The sequence below is a fragment of the Anneissia japonica genome, unplaced genomic scaffold (genome assembly GCF_011630105.1).
Source record: "Anneissia japonica isolate Jap-2015-1 unplaced genomic scaffold, ASM1163010v1 scaffold288151_len52522_cov102, whole genome shotgun sequence".
In the NCBI taxonomy this organism is placed as follows: Eukaryota; Metazoa; Echinodermata; class Crinoidea; order Comatulida; family Comatulidae; genus Anneissia; species Anneissia japonica.
Window position 1 is genome coordinate 31,062 of NW_022718703.1, and position 12,533 is coordinate 43,594.

The following is a 12,533-nucleotide window of genomic DNA, read 5'->3' on the forward strand; positions in this document are numbered from 1 at the left end:
CAAGGCCTAGCTTCTTGATTATGAATGATTAGGCATATGTTGTACAAAGATTTCTCTCAATGCAATACTTCTTCAACTTTGATTTATTGTTTAGATTACAATTTACAAATAGGCCTCGGCTATTTGTTGGTTTGAAGATGACCAGCATATTTTATTTCATAAATTAAAGTTTACGAAGTCATAGGCCTAGAGGCCTAGATACAATTAGAAAACTTTCATGTTATTAATATTTTTATCATTCATTTACAGGCGAAATTAATATTCACAAACCTACTTTGTCTGCACAACCAACCTTTCTCCTCTGCAGTGTTGACTCTTCTTAGGAGCCTCATTCTATATAGAGTAGGCTGCTAGCAACTAGGTATTATAGGCCTAGGCCTAGATGATAGACTTTTAAAACAAAAAGATAATCGTAACGAAAAAAAATAAAGAATCGTCCTCACTTTATCTTCTCGTAATAATACAGCACATCACTGATTAATTAATTCCAAAGTTAGGTAAATATGATTATACAGTATATTATATTTACAATGATATGTTAAAATCCCATAATTGAATTGTCCTCATGAACAGAATAATGAAAGAAAGTTTATGCAGCATCAGTGTTTTATAACACTCATACACTCGAGCGTTGCGGTGTATGAGTGTAATGTACACGATTTTATTTTTTTTAAATATTTGAATAGGATGCTCTACCTGGCCTCTTGTTGGCTACGACAGTTTAATAATTTGTCATTATCAATACTAATTATCATTAATGAAATAATATTCACTCAGAGGGCTTATTTATGGGAATAATATGTATACTAAGCCTGAAGGCGGCGCTTTCCTACGGCAGCCATCTTGGATGGTACACATACACAACTCTGCATTGCTCCGCCATCTTGTCAGCACTAGTTGTTTAATAGCTCTATGCTCTATCTACGGCTCTGGAGTAACTAGGCCTGGAGCGCCACCATATTTAACTTTTCTAAGCCGGGCTTTAATCGTTGCAGGGGGTCTTGCATTGACCAATCAGCATTCAATTACGTACACAGTGAACGAGCGTATGTACGTTTCGCAAGCAGTGTTTTGAAACATGTTTCCTGGTTACGGTTCATTATTATGCAAATTCTCGCCTGGCTAAGCCCGCTAGTCTAAACGCTAGTCTAGTCTAAAAGTTAAGCCAGGCTTAACGTTGCGCCGGGCTTAACTCAAGCCAGGCTTATCTCCAAGTCTGAACGTAGCCTAATTATAACTCTGGCATCGACATTCTAGGCGCATGTGCGTCCCTACACACTGAGCGTCACAAAAACCATAGCAACCAGACCGTAAACTAACGGCGTACGTGACGAATTAACCCACGCGCGTGTTAGTTACCTTGATAATCGCACGTCGCGCGATGATTGCAAAGGACTAATGACATTTTACAGTAACATTATAGACTGAAATTACATAAAATGAACGTTACTCCGAATAAAGAGAGGGAGGCCATGATTCAACGTTTCGACCTTTATTGGGTCATCATCAGGAATGAGAAAACATTACAAAAAATGCTACAATATTTAAATGAGGGGATTAAAAGCTAGTACAATAACAATGGTGATTAAGCATAATGGTGATTATGAGAGAGGCATTATATTCTTCATTTTAACATTAATTTTATCAATATTGTGGTGTATTGTCGTTCATGAGACTCACTTCGTAGAAAAAATTAATACATTTTCTGTATCTACTCAAATTTTCGTTTTGTGCACCTTAGTCCAACACTGTCAAAAATGACAGTTCAATGTTACATAAGAACATGAAATTTTATAAAATTCGTAAATTTTCAATTGCTATAACTTTTCATTTTCTTGGTCAATTTTCACAAATCAAATTGCAGTTTATATAAGCATTTAACAAGATAGTAACTAACACCACTGAAAACGTATGGCATGCATAGACTAATAATTGACGGCTGTACTCGCAACTAGTATCGGATTGTCGATGCCACAGAAAGCCTGCGCACACGAGAGCTATCTGCTTAAGTCAAGTGTCATTCGTGGCATTTGGCGTACGCACATAGCTCTCGTGTGCGGTGCAATTTTGAACGTTTTTTTCATATCTCGTGTTTTATTTTTTTTGGCACGCCTGCCAAATTCATAGTGTGTGTGTGTGTGTAAGGCCGAATCACTTACCAAGAGGACTATCAGCCATCACTATGTGTGCCGTTTATATCACAACTGACTCTCCTCTACAACTGAAACTTGAACAACACATTTTATCTACTACTGATTATTTACGTAGCATGTATCCAGAACTTGGTTTCTGCATTTTGGGTGATTTCAATAGAATGAACATTAATACTATAACTCAGGATAATGGTTTTAAACAAATAGTTAATTTTAATATTCGGGTTCAGGCTACCCTTGATCTCATCCTAACTGACTTCCATACTCACTACTCCCCTCCTTCAGCACTGTCACCACTTGGTAAAAGTGACCGTGTGTGTTATATGGAAACCACATCATAAAATCACCAACAATGCAATGAAAACCTGTGTTTATAGACCTTTCCATGATTGCAATGTATGTGCTTTTGGCAGATGGATTCAAAGTCAGAATTGGGATGAGATCACTGGTGCCATTGGCGTTAAAGAAAAAACTGATGCTCTATGTAATATAAATTAATAATAAATATTTTCCTCTAAAGAAAGTCAAGATACATAATAATGGCTAGCCCTGGATTACTCCTAAGCTTAGAAAGTTAATTAAAGATTGTCAGGCAGCCTTTGCATTAAACAATACAGTCATATGGAAAAATTTGAAAAATAATGTCCAAAGAGAAGCTGAGAAAGCTAAAGTTATGTACAATGCTGAAAGAGTCAGAAACCTACAGAAAACTGACTTGCACAAATGGCATCAACAAATTAAGTTAATGACCAATTCTAAAGCTTCAGAATTCAAGTTATCAATTCCTAGAATTAATGAATCTGATCTTAAAGGCAAAGCCAATGCCATTAACACTATGTTTACTGAGGTTTCTGCTAATCTTTTACCACTGGATATTTCCAAACTACCAGCCTACCTGCCTGCAGTTTGTCCTGTACCACAGTTATATCCTTGGGAAGTATATGCTAAACTTTGTAAAATTAAATGTACTAAGGCTAGTGGACCTGACAGGATCTCCTCCCCCCCCCCCCCACAAATTTGTCAAGGATTTTGCTTATGAATTAAGTGAACCTCTTACTGAAATTTATAATTGTTCATTCAGAGAAGGGATTGTTCCGGTTCAATGGAAAAAGCTATAGTTGTCGAGGTACCTAAACTACATCCCCCTACTCTGAATAAACATAGACCTATTTTACTTTGGCAAAAGGTTGCTGAAGATTTTTTTTCTAATTGGGTTATTAATGATTTCCAATCTAAGATAGATAAAAAACAATTTGGTAATGTGAAAGGTGTTTCGACCTCCCATTATCTGACTCACTTATTGCATTTCCTTTTTCAAGGTGCTGAAGTTGGTCCCAATGTTGGAACAGTGGTTTTGACTGACTTGTCAGAGGCTTTTGACTTGATAAATCACCTCTTGGTTGATAAAACCATTAACATCGTTCCTTGGATTTGTGACTTCCTTCACCATAGAAAACAATGTGTTAAATTCAAAATACTTTGTCTGACTATGTCTCTCTTAATGGTGGTGTACCACAAGGTCCTAAACTTGGTCCTATTGGATTTCAGATTATGATTAATAATGCTGCTAATGAGGCTCTGACTAATCACTTTAAATACGTTGGTGATCTTACCTTTGCTGAAAATCGTAAAGTGTCTGAATAAGGGTCACTTCAGCATGATCTCAATAATTTTCAACTTTGGTGTGATGATAATTTGTTTAGACTAAATCCTGCCAAATGCCAAGCTCTTCAGATTTATTTTGGCAAAAGTACTATTGAGAATTATAGCTTATTGATTGGTACTGATCCCCTCCAGTATGTGACCAGGGCTAAAGTGCTTGGTGTTTGGTTGCAAAATGACCTTAAATGGGATACCCAGATGACACGGAACAAGGGGTGTTGCGTTATGGAGAGTAATGTATGACCGGAAATGGTCTGCCAGTTGGTTGTTACCATGCGCCAGTAATGTTGGAGTACAGCAAGATGAAACTATTTATGTAATGCATGAATAAAGTTCGGGGTTTGTCGGGTAGTGAAATGATTATTGTACATTTTAAGTGCTCCCTCCATGCATAAGTGTAAGCTAAATTACGGTGATTAATTAGCGAAGATATGGTGACAACTATTACGAAGTTCCCTCTTTTCAAGAGGGGATGCAAATGCTTTGTAAAAATGAGTACGCCGCGGCCCGCGGTACTCATTTTCACAAAGGAATACACTCAGCTTGTTAGCTAACAATAGGCCTATGTAAATTTACATTAACACCTGGTAAGAAAGGTGCAATCACGTTCTGTTGCCTAGCAAACGTCTGTACTGTAGCGTGGGGATGGGGGCTAGCCTACTGATGTACAGTGTATAGCAGGGGACGTGAAGCATAATATGACTAGGCCTAAGCCCCTCTCCCACCTAGGTTTATTTCACCTAAAAGTCATACGATTTCTACGAGTTAAAACTCGTGATCTTTGGAAAGGACCTATACGAGCTTATTACGTGTTAGCTACGAGTGAGGTACGACTTTATGGAGTTGGTTACGAGTTATGTACGAATTATGCCGAGCAGAGCACCGAGTTAACTACGAGATTATTACGAGCGTAACAAGTTTGTACCGAATTAGATACGAGTTAGGTTAAATTTATTTAAATTAATATGTGATACCATTGATTATCCCATCGGAAATTGGACCAACTTCATTTTGAATAAACTTAAAGAACAAGCTTGTACTGATTGGAGAAGTAATCTTGATCAAAAATCTTCCCTTTCAGATTACTCAATTATTAAGGAAAACCCTTGCCTAGAAAAATATTTACTTGAAACTTCAGATCTTGAGGGTGCTTGCATAAAATTTAGATTACGCTCCAATGCTTTACCGTTACAAAAACGAATCTGAAGTTGGTCCGATAATAATGATGGCATTTGTTCTATTTGTAGCTCTTATTCAATTGAAGATATTAGACATTTTCTTTTTTCATGTCCTTCCCTCCATAACATCAGATTGGAAGAACTGGCAAAGCTTGAACATAAAGTAGTAAATACAAATAGGCCTATTTGGAACCAATTCATAAATTCAACAACCGATCAGAATTTAATGTATGTTCTTGGCTCTTTTTCACTAAATCTTCCAAAAGAAATTGAAGAAAAATTTGACAAATTTTGTAAAAGGTATGCTACAAGGGCATGGAAAAAAATGAGATCAAAAAAGAAAACGAACGTTTTTGATTTTAGTCCTGTATTACTTTATGACTTTTGATTTACTTTTATATGCTTCTGTGCTATCTGGCCTGATATGTGTGCTTCTTGTGTGATAAGTGGTGTAGTATACAGTTCAGTATGTACTATATGTCTTTATGTTTATAATTGTGAGTACGGTACAGTCATCTGACTGGGTATACAGTTGTGTATGGATATATATGTACTTATGTACTGTATGTGTATTTCATTTACGTTTGTATGGTGTTTGTATAATTGTTCATGTGATTGTTTGCATCACTTTATTTTGCCTTAAATTTTTTTTTAGTTTAAGATTGCTTTTATATGGCTGAACAGTTTCTTTTTTTTACTTTTCCTTAATGTCCCATTTGAAAATTTGAATTGTCTTTTTCTTAGCATAAGTCTTTTTTGTGAACTTTACTGTACATTTTGTTTTGGACGCACCTTCGATTGAGAAGTGTGCCACTGATTGAAAAGTGTAGTTCTAATAAATTATTATCATTAGGTACGAGCCAACTCGGTGCGCTCGTACTTACTCGTACTCGTTTTTGGGTGCTCGCATCAAACTTGTAGATGACAAAACCGCTGACGAGTATCCAGAGTAGTGTACGAGCTAGGTAGGAGTACCCCGAGTACTCTACGAGCTACCTACGAGTTCTTCGAGTTTACTACGAGCTATCTACTCGTGGCGATAATTTTGAACATGTTCAAAATTAGCGCCACGAGTTCAGAGCTGCTACGAGTAGGTAAGAGTCCTCTCCGAGCTTTCCAAATCGTCCTACGATTTTTTGCCGAGTTAGCAACTCGGCATTCTCTTGTAACTCGTATGCTGAAAAAAACCCTAGTGGGAGAGGTGCTTTAGTAGACAGTGCAATTTTATGTGATAGAAAGTACACTTTCGAAAGAAATAAATTAAAATAAGAAAAAAATTTACTAGGGCCTAAGAATAATTCAGTTGCAGACGTACCTTTTTTAAGTATTATATGCTAACTATGCGGCCCTTGTAGCCCTAGCTAGACAAGGCACTCATGTGCAAAGCTGTGGTGTTTGTTTATCCATGAAAAAAACACGCCGGGAAAGTTTGCTTTACCAGGAAAAGGTGACGTAATCTAGCTTATGACGTATGCATGCTAACTATAGCATGAGTGTGACGTCACCAAAAAATAAAAATTTTCTATTATAACCAAAATATTAATAACTACAAGGTTTGTGGGCGTAAATTCCCTTAATACAAATTAAGGGTAGCACCATCTCCTTGCCATACAAATTACAGCTGAAGTTTTTCTCGAAAATCGGACTACGAAACCAAATCGAAATTCACGTTCCACTTCTGACTCTTGAGTTGCTTCGCACACGCCACTGAGGGCGGCATTCCGGGAACCCTGCGTCCAGGTTGAAACCGTTGTGTCTAGGGCAAATAGAAGATTATTTATATTAAGATCTTTGAAACATTTTGGTTTTAATTCTGATGAACTTAAAGTTGTTTAAGTTGTTACATTAGACCTATAGTGGAATATACTGACTCAGTTTGGCACCCTGGTCTCACTGTCAAACAAAGCAATAAATTTGAGAGTGTACAAAAAAGAGCATGTAGAATTATACTAGGGAAAAATAATTATACTTCTTATGAGAATGCTTTAATATCTTGTGAACTTGGCTCCCTACATGATAGAAGGGTTTGTCACTGTCGTAAGTTTGCTTCTGGTCTTTTTTAATCTGACCGTACAAGTGATCTTTTTCCCCCCTCCAGACACGAGTGTCATGGGAGAAATCTTCGTAATTCTTCTAACATATCACAATTACCAATTAGAACCAAACGATTTAGTAACAGTCCTATACCCTATTTTATTAACTTACTCAATTCAACATAGTTTTTACTTTAGCACAGTTCATCTCAATAATGGTATATTTGTTATGTTATTTGACAAGCCCGTAGCCAGGATTTTGGTAGGGGGGGGGGGTTCTTTTTGATACTGAAAGGGCACTTGCGAGCACCATTGGATGGGACCAGGGGGCCGCCAAGCGCCTCCGGGGGTCCAGGGCCAAAACCCCGGTGGGGGTCCAGCATTCTAAGCATTTACAGGTGTTATTTAATTGATTTGAGAGGCCATACATTTAAAAAAATGTATATATTAAAGAGGTAATTTTTTGAGTTGGGAAAAGATAAAAAACAAAAAAAAACTACTACTTTAGTACTATAGTGTTGGTAATTTAACAACAGTAGGCTTGAATTTTTTATGTTACTAGGTAGGCCTAACAATCGGGTATTAAAATAGGACTTTTAATGATGATGGGCTCTAGGCTAGGCCTAAAGTGTAGGCTAGCCAGCCTTTGTTGAAAGGGCACTTCATGAAAAGGGGGGTTCGTTCGAACCCAACGAACCTGGCAACGGGCTTGTTTGATAACTCTGAATCCCATCATGACTTGGATGATAATATTGATAATAATAATTATAATAATAACTAGATTTGAACTTGTCACTAAAGACGAGTTTGGTGATCCGCCGTACTTTGACAATTATAAAGCGCGCACGGTGCTGATTGAAAAGTTTCATAATATGCTAAAATATTCTGTACAACTAGTGTTTTAAAAAAGAATAATTTTCAGCATTTTAAAAGATTTACGCATGCGTACACGTACGGCTTGACGCATGTGAGCAAGGTAATGGCACACAGAGTGACTCCTGATATGAATACAGTGTCAGGAACACAAAATATGTAACAAAACGTGATTTCAAGCTTCAGTACGTTCTGTGTGCGTGGAAATAAACGTATGGCGCGTAAATATGGAAAGTTTTGGAATGCAGAAAATGACCCGAAACGTTTAAACTATCTGAATAGTGATATTGAGAATTTTCAAATTTTAACATACGCACACGTCACGATGTGTGCGTGTACAGTAATGGCACACGAAATTAAATATTGTCGTGTTTTTAAAACCGTATGTTATTTTTTAATGCCACAGGAATTTTCCCTTCGTATAGCCTATACTGTATATATAAGTCTGATAGCGTCGAAATACAGTCTGCCGCCCTCTTGTGTTCTATTTTTTACATCTTTTAAGAATGAGAGATAAGAATGCTCTAAAAATTTATTCTTTTTGACCATGCTGACGTGATCAAAATGAAAAATGTAAAAAGAAGTCAAATATATGAAAGAGAATTGTCTCAGCTATAACATACTCAAAGTTGGAAGACGATCGATCAAGGATAAGCGAGATACGCTCAAATGCGTATTTTAAAAAATGACGTCATAGCTATAATTCACTTTCTTTGAATTCAGATGCCAATATGATGACGTCACAATGTCCGATCAGCCATTATGATCTATAAAATCATATTTACAACTTATGTGGTTTCAGAATATGTAATAAAAAATGGGGGTCACCTTTCATCCTAAGGAGCTATAACTGATTAAAAATAGGTCTGATTTTAGCATATTTTCACTGTATATCGGCACAAATCCGCGCAAAGATGCGCACGTACGGCATTGCTATTGGCCATAAGATGATAAAAAAGAATGGGAATTTGTGAAAACAATGTCAGGAATCCAAACTATGTGAAAAAACATAATGACTAGCTTCTGTACGTGCTGCGCGCGTAAAAATGTGTGCGCGTAGTGGAAAATTTTTAAAAATTTCGAAATGCTCAAAATTTCCTGAAACGTGCTCTAATTTAGTCAAAAAGTGATTTTGAACATTTTAAAAGTTTGACGCACGCGTACTGAAGCGCACGCATAAAATTAAGGTACTGTACATCCAACATTAACCTGAAGTTAATGCTCACTTAATACGATTTCGAAATGGCAATTGGTTAGGCTGATATGATCGATAATGTAAAAACGCAAAATTGCGCGTAGATGACGTCACGCATGACTGAGCGCGTTGAAAAGCGTACCATGCCTATTCCAGACCAAGCCAAATGTTTGTTGATAGCGATTGTGCGTAACTCGTGGTATTTTTTGAGATATCGTGCGAACAGAAAAGGGGAGAAAGAAAGAAGAATAAGACTAGATTTGAACTCGTCACTGAGGACGAGTTAGGTGATCCGCCGCACTTTGACTCTCATTAAGATCACGCGGTGCTGATTGAAAAGTGTCATAATATGCTTAAATATGCTGTAATTAGTTTTTTTTTAAAGAATAATTTTGAGCATTTAAAAAAATTTCCGCATGTGTACACGTACGTCTTGACGCCCGTGAGCACGGTAATAGCACAAAGAGTGACTCCTGATATGAATAACTTATCAGGAACACAAAGTATGTAACAAAACGTGATTTCCAGCTTTAATATTTGCTGTGTGCGTGGAAATGAACGTACGGCGGATAAATTATGGAAAGTTTTGAAATGCTGAAAATGACCCGAAACGTTCTTTAAACTATCTGAATAGTAATATGGAGAATTTTCTAATGTTAACAGACACGCACGTCACCATGTGTGCGTCTACAGTAATAGCACACGAAATTAAACATTGTCAAGTGTATTTAAAACCGCCTGTTAGTTGGTAATGCCACACGAACTTTCCCTTCACATAACCTATATATATTAGTCTGATAGCGTCGAAATACAGTCTGCGGCCCTCACTCTTTTCTATTGTTTTACATCTTTTAAGAATGAGAGATAAAAGGGCTCCAAAAATTCATTCTTTTTCACCATGTTGACGTGATCAAAATGAAAAATAAAAGGACATGTCTTCAAGAGAATTGATTTAGCTATAACATACTCACAGGTGGGAGACAATCAATCAAGAACTAGATTTGAACTCGTCACTGAGGACGAGTTTGGTGATCCGCCGTACTTTGACCCTTACGAAGCATGCGCGGTTCTGATTGAAAATTATTATATGCTAAAACATGCTCTAATTAGATTTTTAAAAGAGTAATTTTAAGCATTTTAATGACTTACGATTGTGTACACATACGTCTTAACGTCCGTGCGCACTGTAATGATACTAATACAGTGTCACAAACCCAACACATGTAACGGAAACGTAATTTCCAGCTTCAGTACGTGCTGTGGGCGTGGAAATGAGCGTACGGCGCGTAAATTTTGGAAAGTTTTGGAATATTCAAAATGACCTGAAACGTGCTTTAAATTATCTGAAAAGTGATATTAACAATTTTAAAATTTTAACGCACAAGTACGAATACCTTATACGACGACGGTAATGGCACATGAATTTAAACCTTGTCAAGTTTAATTTAAAACCCCCTGTTGGTTGGTAATGCCACACGAATTTTGCCTTTACAGTATACGAACTATCGGTCTGATAGTGTCGAAATACAGTTTGCCGCCCTCTATTTTCAATATGTTTACATCTTTTAAGAAAGAAAGATGGGAAGGCTCCAAAAAAAGCATTCATTTTGACCATGATGACGTCATCAAAATAAAAAATAAAGGGACGCGTCCGAAAGAGAATTGATTTAGCTATAACATACTCACAGGTGGGAGACAATCAATCAAGATAAACGAGTACGTTCAAACGCGTTTAAAAATTAATAACGTCATAAATAAAAATTCAATTGGAAATATGATGACGTCACAATGTCCGATCAGCCAATATGATCTATGAAATCGTATCTACAACTCATGTGCTTTCAGAATATGTAATAAAAATTGGGGGTCACCTTTCATCCTATGGAGCTATAAGTGATTAAAAATATTCATGGTTTTATGCATATGAAAAGAATGGAAGTTTGTGAAAACAATGTCAGGAACCCAAAATATGTGAAAAAACATAGTGTCTAGCTTTCGTATGTGCTGCGCGCGTAAAAATGCGCGCGCGTAGTGGAAAATTTAAAAAAAAATTGAAATGCTCAAAATGGCCTAAAACGTGCTCTAATTTAGTTAAAAAGTGATTTTGAGCATTTTAAAATTTTGACGCACGCGTGCGCGCGCATTATGAAGCACTGTAAAATTAGGGTACAGTACATTCAACATTAACCCGAAGTTAATGCTCACTTAATACGATTTCGAAATGGCAATTGGTTAGGCTGATATGATCGATAATGTAAAAACGCAAAATTGCACGTAGATGACGTCACGCATGACTGAGCGCGTTGAAAAGCTTACCATGACTATTCCAGACCAAGCCAAATGTTTGCTGACAGCGATTGTGCGTAACTCGTGGCATTTTTTGAGATATCGTGAGAACAGAAAAGGGAGAAAGAAAGAAGAACTAGATTTGAACTCGTCACTGAGGACGAGTTAGGTGATCCGCCGCACTTTGACCCACGAAGAAGTGTGCGCGTGGCGGATTGAACAATAATTAAATGCTGATATTGGCAAAATACGCTAATTTAGTTTGTTAAAAAAGAATTTTGAGCATTTTAAAAGATTTACTCATGTGTATGCGCACGTCATGACGCACGTGCGCATCTTAATGTCACTGTCGTCTTTTGATATGAGATATATATGTATCAACTTTCATTGACAAACGCCTGTTGGTGAAGGAGTAATTATCATTCATAGTATTTATCATATAAAAATTCAGTTATTTTTACTTCAGGATGGCAATATGGTGACGTCACAATGTCCGATCAGCTATTATGATATATAAAATCATATCTACAACTCATGTGCTTTTAAAATATGTAATAAAAATTGGGGGTCACCTTTCATCCTAAGGTGCTATATTTGATTATAAATAGGCATAATTTTAAGCATATGTAATATTTGACGCACGCGTACGCACACGTTAAGACGCGCAAACAAAAAAGTAAGATACCTAACATTACACCTTGACCTGAAGTATAAGCCCATTTGATATTATTCAGAAATGATGAATGGTTAAGATGATATGACATCGTCAACGTTTTGAAAAAAGAAATATAATTTTTTTCTTGTTTTTAAATTCAGATGGCAATATGATGACGTCACAATGTCCGATCAGCTATTATGATATATAAAATCACATCTACAGCTCATGTGCTTTCAGAATATGTAATAAAAGTTAGGGGTCACCTTTCATCCTAAGGAGCTATAACTGATTTAAAAAAAGACATGATATAAAGCATACATTAATTTTGACGCACGCGAACGCTCGAGTTATTACGCGCGCACAAAAATATAATGTACATAACATTTAACCATGACCTGAAGTTTATACCCACTAAATATGATTCAGAAATCACGACTGATTAAGGTGATTATGGGGTCATCAAAGGCTGGACGAAAGAAAGATGAGGGGGGTAAG